The sequence below is a fragment of the Diceros bicornis genome, chromosome 10, assembly GCF_020826845.1.
Source record: "Diceros bicornis minor isolate mBicDic1 chromosome 10, mDicBic1.mat.cur, whole genome shotgun sequence".
NCBI lineage: Eukaryota > Metazoa > Chordata > Mammalia > Perissodactyla > Rhinocerotidae > Diceros > Diceros bicornis.
Window position 1 is genome coordinate 79,866,050 of NC_080749.1, and position 13,094 is coordinate 79,879,143.

Sequence of the window (13,094 nt, forward strand, 5' to 3'; positions counted from 1 at the left end):
TAAGAACCCAGAGGTTCTTCTCAAGGAATCACAGATCCTTGTGGAAATCTGATGGAAACCATGGGCTCAGTCCCCAGAAAAATGCAAGTATGTCATACATGCCCAAGATTGCAGACAATTTCCTCCTCCCTCCCCAAACCCATTGAACCAAGATGAAGAACTCTTGAGTCAGAAGATACAGGTAGAGAGGCTGGCCCTGTGGTGTAGCGGTTAAGTGCGCACACTCCACTGCTGGCAGCCTGGGTTCGGATCCCAGGCGTGCACCGACGCACTGCTTGTCAGACCATGCTGTGGTGGCATCCCACATAAAGTGGAGGAAGATGGGCACAGGTGTTAGCCCGGGGCCGGTTTTCCTCAGCAAAAAGAGCAAGATTGGCATGGATGTTAGCTCAGGGCTGATCTTACAAGAAAAAAAAAAAAGATACAAGTAGCATATTTAGGATTTTTCACCAATTCTTTGGACATACTGAAAACCGAGAAAAGCAACAGAGTTGTGTCTCCTTTTTAAATTACACTTTGCCAGATCATGAGGCCCCCATCATTTAGAATGGGCTTCCGTAGCTCATCAAAGTGTGATGATGGAACAGGAGAGCATCTGGCCTGGAAATATAGAGACCTGAATTCCAAATCCAGCTCGGCCCTTTAGTTCTTTTGTTCTTTTTCTCTTCTGTTCACTCCCAGCCCCAGTGAAATGTGGATGCTTTTAGGGTCAGAGGACAGGTTATGAGATGATGCTGGTAAAGCACTTTGCCCCCAGGAAAAGGTTCCTGTGTAAACACGAGATATCATTAGACATTATCAAACTGCAGCCCAGCCAGCATCCACCCAGCCAGTGGTGAGTCCTCTTTCTTATCTGCTGTTGGCCAAACTGGGCTCTTTCTCTAAGGCAGAGTGTGTGGGAGGTCTCCTGCCAGCTGGTGTTGGGGACTCTGATAAGTGGCCCCTATCACCTCCCCTTGAGCAGTGCAAACAGATCATTCGACTACATCTGATTAAAGGCTCCGTCCTTTACTAACAGCCCCAAATCTCTTTATATGCATACATATTAGAGCAATAATCTTCAGGGAATTCTTCCTTTACTGTGTGTGCTAACCTCAATGCAAATTATTCAAATATATCGACAGGAAAATAAATCTTTTTTTTTTTTAATTTTTTGTTTATTGCAGTAACATTGGTTTATGACATTGTAAAAATTTCAGGTGTACATCATTGTACTTCTATTTCTGCATAGATTACATCATGTTCACCACCAAAATACTAATTACAACCCATCACCACACACATGTACCAAATTATCCCTTTCACCCTCCTCCCTCCCCCCTTCCCCTCTGGTAACCACCAATCCAATCTCTGTCCCTATATGTTTTTTTATTGTTGTTATTATCTACTACTTAATGAAGGAAATCATACGGTATTTGACCTTCTCCCTCTGACTTATTTCACTTTGCATTATACCCTCAATGTCCATCCATGTTGTCACAAATGGCTGGATTTCATCATTTCTTATGGCTGAGTAGTATTCCATTGTGTATATATACCACAGCTTCTTTATCCATTCATCCCTTGATGGGCACTTAGGTTGCTTCCAAGGCTTGGCTATTGTGAATAATGCTGCAATGAACACAGGGGTGCATGTACCTTTACAAATTGGTGTTTTCAAGTTCTTTGGATAAATACCCAACAGTGGAATAGCTGGGTCATATGGTAGTTCTATCCTTGATTTTTTGAGGAATCTCCATACTGTTTTCCATAGTGGCTGCACCAGTTTGCACTCCCACCAGCAGTGTATGAGAGTTCCCTTCTCTCCACATCCTCTCCAACACATGTTGTTTCCTGTCTTGTTAATTATAGCCATTCTGACGGGCGTGGGGTGATATCTCATTGTAGTTTTGATTTGCATTTCCCTGATAGTTAGTGATTTTGAACATCTTTTCATGTGTCTGTTGGCCATCTGTATATCTTCTTTGGAGAAATGTCTGTTCAGGTCTTTTGCCCATTTTTTAATTGGGTTGGTAGTTTTTTTGTTGTTGAGATGCATGAGTTCTTTATATATTTTGGAGATTAAGCCCTTATCAGAAGTATGGTTTGCAAATATCTTCTCCCAATTGTTAGGTTGTCTTTTCGTTTTGTTGATGGTTTCCTTATTTCATGTTCCATGGCTGTGATTTTTTATTTCTTAGGAATGATTACATAGAATTTCCTCCTTTTCTTTCTGCTGTTCTTGGCCAATTTGAAATAAAGAGAAAAACATGATGACTTTTGGTTTCAGAGACATTGGGTTTAGAACTTATTAAATGTAACAAAAAGAGAAGAGTAATTTCTACAATTAGTGAATTGCAGTCAAATGTAAATGTTTCAAACTAACACTTTTTATCCCCTCCCCAAAATGGCAACAAAAAACAAAGCAATGGCTTGAGTTCTATGGGAATTTGTTTTAAAAAAACTCAAGGGAGCTTTTTTCATCGTCAGAATTGACAAGGACAGTGAACTGAAAGAAACTTAAAATGACAGCAGTGATTTTCATCAACGTGAAAATGACATAAAATCTTAACTCAGACCCTCAAGAAATCCCACTACAAAGGAAAGCGAGTTCACCCACAATCACCCACTCCTCATGCACACGCACTAAGCGTCCATGACATATGACATGAGCCAGCGCTCTGCATTGGGTCAGAGTACAGTTCACCAACTTTCACCAGTCATACTTTTCAACCAGGAGGACAACCTTCAAAGAGATTGTTGAATCCTAACCATGCAGAGCAGGAGAATCTTCTCTCCCATCCTCTTTCCTATTATTCTCTCCTTCCTCCCTCCATCTTTCCTTCTCTCCTTTGTATTGTGTACCAGGCACTGTGCTAAGTAAGGTGAACAGCATACATTCTCCTAACTACATGATCAGTATTTAAACCATTGGGATCGTAGATCTCGGAACTTTTGGATGGACAGAGATGGGCCTCAGGAAGAGGAAATTGTCTTTGATGTGTGGGAGGGAGGGGGAAGGGGAGGAGCCGGAAAGGATAATTGATATGAACGATGGCCCTTGGAAGGTCCTATTTCAGACCAGTTTGAAAGGCGTGGTTATGAAGTACTGCTAATATTCTCACCTTTTTACTTCCTCTCCTTTCCCTCCAGTGGATCAAACATTTAACAGCTACTCAGAACTACCTTAAATGACCCCCTCAACCTGTGATATATGATCTGCGTATTGGTACCCAGGATACATGTATTTATATCACAGGCTAAATTATGAAGGCATGGTGTTCTCCTAAACCTTTTCCTCTCCGAATGCTGTGTCTTAGGAACATTTATGGCTCATCAAAAAGGAGGAGGGACGAATGAAAGAGAACCCCAATGGGTTTTAGAAAAGGTATACATTAAAGTTGTTTATTTTTATTTATTTATTTTTTTGTGTGAGGAAGATCAGCCCTGAACTAACATCCGTGCTTATCCTCCTCTTTTTGCTGAGGAAGACTGGCTCTGAGCTAACATCTCTTGCCAGTCCTCCTCCTTTTTTCCCCCAAAGCCCCAGTAGATAGTTGTATGTCATAGTTGCACATCCTTCTAGTTGCTGTATGTGGGACGCAGCCTCAGCATGGCCGGACAAGCGGTGCATCGGGGGGCACCTGGGATCCAAACCTGGGCTGCCAGTAGCGGAGCGCACGCACTTAACCGATAAGCCACGGGGCGGCCCTAAAGTTGTTTAAATACATATTCAACATTTACTAAAAATAGCTCTGATTGAAGGAGAAAATTAATTAAAGTAGACAAAAAGCTTCTAATCTGATTTATGCTATCTGATCATGTAATTAGACCTGGCTTTCAGGTCATCTGACAAGTTTATTTGAAAAGGAAGAGAGACCCTTGTTTATTGGAATGTCGATAATTTGGGTTGTTAAACTGGCTCCTGGTGTGAATACGCCAACGCCCGCTGTTCTCTAAGAGGCAGCGTGGACAGTTTCCAGGGAAAGTTCACATTCCAGGGGCAGCTTTGGAATCTACTTTCCATTGCAACCCCAGTCTGCCACTGGGACTTGACTTCGTCCCAACAAAACGCCATCTTTCAAAGGCAGCCTCACCAGGCAGCCGTTGCCACGGCCATGCCAGGGGCCGGATGAGGAGCCCAGCGCTGAGGTGGGCCATCCAGACAACGGAGGACATTTCTGAAATCTTACCTTCCCCGTGTCCAAAGCACTAAGAAGCACGAAGGGTGCCAGAGGCGGTGACTTCAGGAGCTGACAGTGAGGATTCGGAGACGGCGTTAACACTCTGACGCTGTCAGCCCAATGGAGCTGCAATGGAGGGGGCAGGGGAGCACTAGATCTTTCTCCTCCTGGGGATCCCAGATTCCCAAAAGCAGTGTGGCCAATTGCCTGCTAAGAATGAGTACATTCTATAGGGATTTAATAAGGAGCAAAATAAAGTAATCCATTACCCACTTGAAAGCAGAGGCACGTTTTGAAGTCCCTCACCACTCGAAGCTCTAGGAAACTGCTGTTTTCTTTATTTCTTTATTTTTTTTTGTGAGGAAGATCAGCCCTGAGCTAACATCCATGCTAATCCTCCTCTTTTTTTTTTTTTTTTGCTGAGGAAGACCGGCTCTGCACTAACATCTATTGCCAATCCTCCTCCTTTTTTTCCCCCAAAGCCCCAGTAGATAGTTGTATGTCATAGTTGCACATCCTTCTAGTTGCTGTATGTGGGACACAGCCTGAGCATGGCCGGAGAAGCGGTGGGTCGGTGTGCGCCCAGGATCCAAACCCGGGCCGCCAGTAGCGGAGCATGCGCACTTAACCGCTAAGCCACAGGGCCGGCCCTGCTGTTTTCTTTATAGGGAGTTTAGGTAAGAAGGAAGGTAGAGACCCAGGGTCCTGAAAGAGCAAGTGGGGATTTCAAAGCCTGGTTTGATCCTGAAGGCCTAACAGATGACCAATTCTCAATACATAATCATAACAGCCACCATTTATTCACACACCTGTGGCTCATACGACCTTGCTGTTGTTAATGCTTACAACAGCAATAACCTTGCAAGGTTATCGGTATTATTTCAGTTATACAGATATGGAAAATGAGGTTCAAAGACATTAAGTAACTGGTCCAGGATCATATGGTAAAGTTTAGCCAGTTCTTAAGCCTGTCTGACTCCAAAATCCATAGTATGTCCACTGCCATCTGAGTGACTGGCTGCCCTCTCCCCACCCTCTGGCATATTGGCCTAGCCAGTGGGACAGCACAGGAGGTCATGTGATATGTTGCTCTCTAAATTGTTCTCTGTTTCCTCTAGCCCTCTCTGGAGAGGACTGTGCATTTATATCCCAGTTTCCTGTTTTTCTATTTTGCTTTTACCTTCCCAGAAAATGGAGATCCATCAGCCAAAGCAGAAAAGAAAGCAACTGCCATTTCTCTGTCGGCCCACATGGTTCACTTGAGGTTGAAGGATGTGCTGGACCAGGCTGAGCCAGGATGGGTGAAGAGCATCTTCTATTCCCTCCTCTGCCTCTCTTAGCTCCTGCCAAACAACTCCCAGAAAACACACCCCTAAGTGGGTATAGAAGAGGGTCCCACTTCTATCAGGCAGAAGATGGAACATTCTTAATAGTCAGAACCATTTTTTTTTTTTGGAGGAAGATTTGCCCTGCGCTAACATCTGTTGCCAATCTTCCTCTTTTTTTTCTTTTTTCTCCCCAAAGCCCCAGTACATAGTTGTTTATCATGGTTGTAGAGTTGTAGCTCTTCTATATGGGACGCCGCCTCAAAATGGCTTCGTGAGCAGCGAGCAGGTCCGCACCCAGGATCTAAACCTGTGAACCCTGGGCCACGGAAGCAGAACAGGAGAACCTAACCACTACGCTGGCCCCAGAACCATCTTTTTAAAGCACAGATCGCATCAAGTCACTGCTGCTTCAAAACCTTCAATGGCTTCCCATCACAAACCCTAACATTGGCCCACAAGGCCCCACTTGATCTGGCCTCTACCTGCCCCCTCCATCTCTTACTACCCTCCCTGTTGCCTACTGCCCCCCCAGCCACACTGGACTCCTTTCAGGTGGTCACACCCACCAAGCACTCTCTTACCTCAAGGCCCTCAGTGTGGGAACGCAGTGCCCACCCACTGGCTCCCCATAGCCTGCAGGCTCCTTTTCTCTCTGAGAGTCCTAGCTGAAATGTCCCCTTAGAGAGGAATTCACTGACTCCACTATCTAATTAGGTACCTCTCCACCTTCATTATTCTCCACCTAAATTCCCTGTTCAATTCCTTTTTGGAACTTACTACAACTTGTAATTATACATTTTTGGTTTCCTTGTGTATCACTCCAACTAGGCTTCTAGCACAGAGCCTGGCACATATTAACGTTCAAAAAATATTTGTTAAATGAACGAATGTGCTAGCTCCAAAAACTGTTTTGTTTTTCTTGACGTAATGGCTATAACAACCAAAACATTGTATCCAACATATTCTTTGGAGAAGAACTGGAAGATGCCATTTCCTGCAGAAATGCCGATATGTAATTACATAAAAGAAAAAACCCGTGATCAGTGCAAGAAGGAACTCACGTGTAGAAATGTCATTCACAACCAGCATTATCATGGAGATTTTAACTATCTGTCTATGTGTCTGCTGCCCCAGTAGACTCTGCGTTCTCTGAGAGCTGGGACTGGGTTGTGTTTATTTTTCACGTCCAAATCATAATGCCTGGTACAACTAGTTGTTCAATTAACATGTGTGAGGAAGGAAAAAAGGAAGAGGGACGGAGGGAGTTAGTTTCACGCAAGAAGGTAGTGCTACACATAAGAAGTGCCCAACAGGTTTGTAACAGACTGACAACGTATTGAATCAGAGGACCTTTGAGTTGGGAGCCATCTTCCTTGTCTAAGTCCCCAAATGAAGAAATTTCAGAGCAGAGAGACTGAGTGGCGCATAGCCAGTTAAAGACATAAAAAGATGAAAACTCAGGTCTCCCGACTCTAAATCTAGTGCTGTCTCCCTATGTTATGCAGATTCCTTCTGGTCAGAGAAATAAGAGGCACCTGAAAGTATAGCCCAGCAAATCTGATGATTTGGGGTGTATGGGAGAGGGTGTCCAGTAACTTCAAGACTGCAGTCCCTTATGGAGCTGAAGCCACTCTCTGAAGCTCTGAAAATCTCCCAGATCAAATCCAGGAGCTATGCGCCCTGACATGGGTTCTTCCCGTTCTCAGTCTCGTCCAGAGAGGTTGTCAAGCTCTCTGCAGAAGAGCGAGGTCTGGGTGTCTATGCCCGGCTGAGCAGTGGTGCATAAATATATATTGCAAACATATTCTGTGTAGTATAAATATGATTTTGTCTTCTCAGAACCCTCCTTCCTCTTTTGAGAATGTCCAAGATGCACGTAGTGACCATGAACCCCACCATGTTGGTGTAACATGGACCAACCACATCCCTTCCCTGACCCAGTCTCCCTGAACGCAGCAGATCGTTGCGAGGGTGGGCCCAGTTGAGCTTCCTCCTGGGAATTAGAACTAGAATTGAAAAGGGTCCTTGGGCCATAGGATGCAAAGTGCAGGAGCCCTCAGTGGCCATCTCACTGGCCTCAGAATGAGAGGCAGCCAAGCAGCCGAATGCCCTTCAGGTCCCTGACTCTGCTTGTTCCTGAGACGCGGCTCAATGTCCTCATCAGCATCATAGTTAACCTTTTTTGCTTAATGTAGTTTGCACTGGGTTTCTGTCATTTGTTACCAAAAGAGTCCCAACGAAGAATATACACGTTTCTGTTAAAAAACAAACAAATAAACTCTGTTTAAAGAAATAATTAGCATGATAAGGGAAAAAATTAGGATGTCTTTCTAATCATCCTCTAGGTCTACTTCCTTTTCTCTGGGACTCGCCTATGTGCACTTCTTACTGCCTAAAACGTCTCTTACCCTGGAGAACATCCAATAGCGCCAACTTCTAAGGCATAGTGGTGATTGGGAAAGGGGTGGGAAACAGCAAAGCAAATGGAACAGTCGGTTGGGAATGCACTGAGGACACCCATCTGGCACCTCCACAAGGAGTGGGTGTCTGGCTGGCTCCTCCAAGAAGCAGACACCAAGATAGGATTAGATGTGCCAGAGATTTATTAGGCAAAACACCAGTGAGAGCAAATGTGGAGGGAGCCGGGACAACTGCCAGACCGGGGACAGGTCCGACCCCGTGGAGGGGGGCGAAGGAAGAAAGTTTGGATGGAAGTATCTTAGGCTGCTGTGCAGTTGTAAGAAAAAGCTCAGCAAGGCTGCCGGGGAGTCCTTGAGCCCAAGTCGCCCCCCGAGGAGTCCCACATGGGCAGTGGCTCCCGAGAACAAGCCTGCTGCTGCAGTACTTCCGTCATGCTCTGTCACGGCTGGGAGCAGCCTGTGGAAAGCCTGGCCTCAGCGCAAACATGGTGATGGATTTCAGAGCGCACCGCTGGGGCCCTCGGTTGATTATGGTCGATTATGCTCCTCGCGGTTGGAGATCTGAGAGGCGCTTTTTCATGGCCGCCACAGTCTGCCTCTTCTCTCCACATGACCCCATTCAGTACCTATTTCTTCAACGTCCACTTGAATGCCACCTGCTCCTCTGCCCTGATTTCTACAGGCAAAAGTACTCTATCCCCCTGAATTCCCATAGCGTTTTCTCCACTCCTCTCTCACACAACTTAGTACTTCCTATCTTGTATTACTTTCTTGTAATACTTTCTATTTGGTATAGTGTGTGTTATACGCAGCACACCCAGAACACCCAGATACAACTAACTCCTGCAAGACACTATTCTGTAAGGGGACTGAGGTCGAGGAGGGGCTGCTTACCTTATTTGCTTACTCTGGGCCCTGGAATCTTGACCTGAGTACTCCGAGTTTCCCTCATTTAGATATCCGCTTTATCCCCTTTATTCTCAGACTGTGGTATGTTCACATATAACATTTCTAAAGTTGGGATGCCACTTGTAACTTATGTCAAAAGAAATTTGCCACCTGCTGGCAGGAGAATAAGTTGAGACAGAGTTGTTATTGTCCACCCATGGGAGAACTTAGCGAGGCATATTTACAGTAAGTGAAGCAAATGTTTACGGCTGAAGGCATGACTGCACTTTCATGTTTTCTAGCAAAACAACACCCCAAGCACTTCAGAGGACACAGGAAGAGGATTGCCAGTCTGCACAATGGGCACTATAATTACATATAATAAAAATTGAAACATATCTCAGGAGAAATAGCAGAATTTTTAAATGAGGTTGGTATGATCAATTCATTTATTGCAAAGTCACCCTCAGGTGTCAAATATCTTTCAGAACCTTCTGGATGACTTTCAAGAGAAGCTGTTTACCTTCTAGACAGGAATAATTTAATCACAGGTGGGACAAAACTATGAGTTTAACCAAACAGGAAATACAAATGAAGCCCTGATGTTCTACAATATGACTAACAATTAGACTGCCTAGCCTCCATTTGCTGAGGAGGTCACGATCACCAGGCCAGGTGATAAAAAAGCAGAAAATCCCCGTAATGCTATGCACAACTGCCAACGGTCACAAACGATTCAGAACAATCCATAGGCTGAATCTGAAAGAGGTTTATTCTCCAACATTGAATGAGGTACTGAAAAAGAATGTATGGATAAATGTTATTTTGGATGTTCATATTTATTGTAGTGTTTTTTCCCTTAAAACCTGTTATTAAATCAGCAGTGTATCTTAAAATATATGGCATCTTGGAACTGAGGAACTAGGGTTAATATACTAATAGGTGGAATGGTTCTTGAACTTTTGACTTTAGGTTGATGCCAAAAGGATTTGTGAAGAATGATTAAATCCGCATCCTGTAATGCAAATTCTGTGCAGTTTATAACATTGAGTTGGCAAACCTCAGTGTATGTATCACAGTCACGCTCCCTCCCTTGCCTATGGAAGACACGACTTGTCAGCCATGAAACTCTTTTTTGCTAGGCCAACTCTGCAGAATTATTCTCAATCAAGTGTTTTAGCCAGCCACCACCAACTGATCGGATTCAGTACCTAATAGGAAACCTATTTGCCATCCTTATGCTATGTTCTTATACGGAATTAACTCCAAAGAATACACAAGGGTCCTGACACCAGTCTCCTCTTTGTCCACCCTAAAGAATTAGTGAAAACTCACAAGACTGTGGCTAAAAGAACCATTTGGGGATCAGCTTGGATTCTTCTCGCAGGTTCTGGAATCTCTAGACCTCACATTCCACATTGCTTTGGGCCATCCCACCTCGTTACTAACCACAAAAAGTTGTCTTCATTTACGTATTTACTCTGTATACAGCCTTTAAGTACCAAGCATCTTTCAGCTGATGTAGTCAAAAGATTTTTTTCCTTAAAATACTCCCTACAAATGCTTGCCGTCTGTTCTGCTAACGAATGAAAATGGCCGTGAGGTATTTAATAAGGTTTAACACTCTAACCAAGGGTTCTGTGCCTTTATTCTCTGGGTCTTTAATCTGAATGTGCTTCCTTTGTTAGGAAGGATAAGAATCACTTCCTGCTTAGAATCCGAGCTGAAAATGTGTCCCCCATTTCAGAGGGTCTTGAAACTTCCTGTGTCACACCATCAAGCTTCCCCCAGGGAAAAGCAGCTCAGGGTATTACTATTTAATGGTGCCAAGCCCAGGAACACAGAGGCTCACTGTCGCCTGGCTTATCTTCCCTTGCTAGGCTGGGAGCTTCCCGAGCCCAGGGACTATGCTATTTATCTATTTATCCCTATTACACTATCTCTGATCAAAACAGTCATATAGAAGGTGCTCAATATTTTTTTTCCTCTGTTTGGATGAAAAAACTCTCTCATAAAGACCATTCTGGAAAGGGCTCACAGGGGAGAGGATGCTTCCACTGCACTGGGCCACATCTCCATTCCAATCTGTTGTAACTCTTGGATCTGAAGAAGGAGTGAAGGAGTCTTGTTTCTATAAATATTACCTCCTCTCATCTCCATCCCCAAGAATCCCTGATATTTAAGGAATTCCTCAGCCTAAAAAATAAATAACCATAGAGTGCCTTCCATCTGCTGCATCTGTGGTTCTCAGTGCTGGCTGAACATTAGAATCACCTGGGGGCTCCCAAAAATGATCATTGCCAGGGCCCTACTTCAGGATAATTTAATCAGAATCTAGGGGGCGGGATCCAGACACATCATTTCTCCTAGTCCTTGCAACAGCCCCACCTGATAGGTGCTATTATCCCCGTTTTCCAGATGAGGAAACTGGGGTTCAGAAAGGTTAAGAATTTTCCCCTTACACTTCTAATGAGAGATAGAACAAGTCTGGTCCCCAAATAGCTCTCAAATGTATGTTGTTTTTGTTAAGTGCTCTCCATAACGTATTTTAACAACATGTAAGGCAGCACCACTAGCCCTTACCTGCTGAGCTGCGGACAGGCTGGTGTCGGACACAGAGAGCCATTCATCCGCACACAGCAGGAGACGCCCCTCGCTCGCCCAAGCAGAGTAGCCACAAACCCTAACTGTCTCTGAGTTGTCAGCTGTCCCATTACATCTTGGCACCATGACCAGGATGACTGTTTTCTCTTGAGGAACCAGAAGGTCAGGGCAGCACAAATGTTAGTGTGGGTGGCCAAGCCAAAAGTCAACATGTTTTGTAAACATTACTGTGAATTTTGAACACTTTTACTTCCTGCATGATGCTATGTGTTTAGATTTCAGTGAGTATAAGTACATGGGATGAAATCTGATTAAAAAAAGATGAAATGAATTAACGGATTGATATGGATAAACCGAAAGCGGGGATGTGGGCCGCCTTCATCAGCTCTGCTTGCTGCTTTCATTTTAGTTATTCCCCAGACAACACGAGAAAACTCAAAGTGATTCTCAGGAAGACTGAAGAATTCCCTGAAAAACGCCCATCTTTATGAGTTAGAGAATCTCATCAACTTTTTTTCCCAAATGCTGCATGAAGAGCTACTTTTTCCTGCTGCTCTTAGCGAATCTGGAGCTGCCGAGACTTCTCGCGGCAGGATGGAGCCACAGCCAGACGCCGGGTTCTAGTGGAGGCCGACGTCTCTCCCCAGCTTGTGGCTGTCAGGGGACAAGCCTCCACAATATGGATCTCGTTGTCTGAACTCCCTCCGCCCAGCAACGCCGCTTGTCAGAGCACAGAGCCCGCGGTTAGATCACAGATCAGCCCAGGAAACAGCCAGTCATGAATCACCAAGGTTCATGGACTTCTGCCCAACAAAGAACTCCAGCTCTGGGAAACTTTCTGGCCTGGCCTTTCTCTCTGTCCCAGTGGAAAAGCAGGTAATTTCCAACTGGTCCTGTAGAAAACCAGTGCAAGGATCACACAAGGCAGGTGTATTCAGCCCAGTCCACTGCTTTATCTTCTCACATCCACAAATGCTATTTTTCATACCAGCTGCATCCTAAACCCTGAGTTAAGATGGTGATTAGTGGTGGTGGTGGGCTTCTCAGTAGGAGCTTTCGTAAGAAGAAAAGGCTTTGATTGAGCCAATGAAAGCTGTTGCCAGGGAACCAGATGCCATGAACAGGCCACTCCAGCAGCGTAAGAATACAAGCCGGGACCGCTGGACTGAGCATTAAGTGTACTTGGCAGCCGAGTCCTACAGGGCCTGTTAACCCTTTGTGCACCTAACCCTGTCTAGACAGTGAATCAAGAGAAGGATTATAGTACAAAAAGCCACCCCTGCAATCAGTCTTTCCCATTGGAATGTACCATTTCAAAGACGCTCTCCCTGCTTGACTAACTCCCCCAGACACCCGCTTTAGAGTGGGTTGGCAGCAGAGGTGGGCATGAACAGGGCTGGCTAGGACCATGAGGTTCTGCAGAGGGCGCTGCTCATACCTGACCACACGTTATTACACCAATTCCTCTCAACTTGTGGTAGAGTCTTATCTGGTCTTTTGGCCTCTGGAGGAGGGACTCTGCTGCCCCAAGTGTGTCTGCTCTGTGACACACCTTCCTTAAATGTATACTTACAGAGCCCCCTGGGGCCAGCCAGAGGTCAGCAGCCCTTGCCCCATTTTAAGGTTGTTACCTAGAGGAGCGTGGACACAGGCTCCTTTCTGGGAAAATGGAGGAATGGGCGAAGCCACTG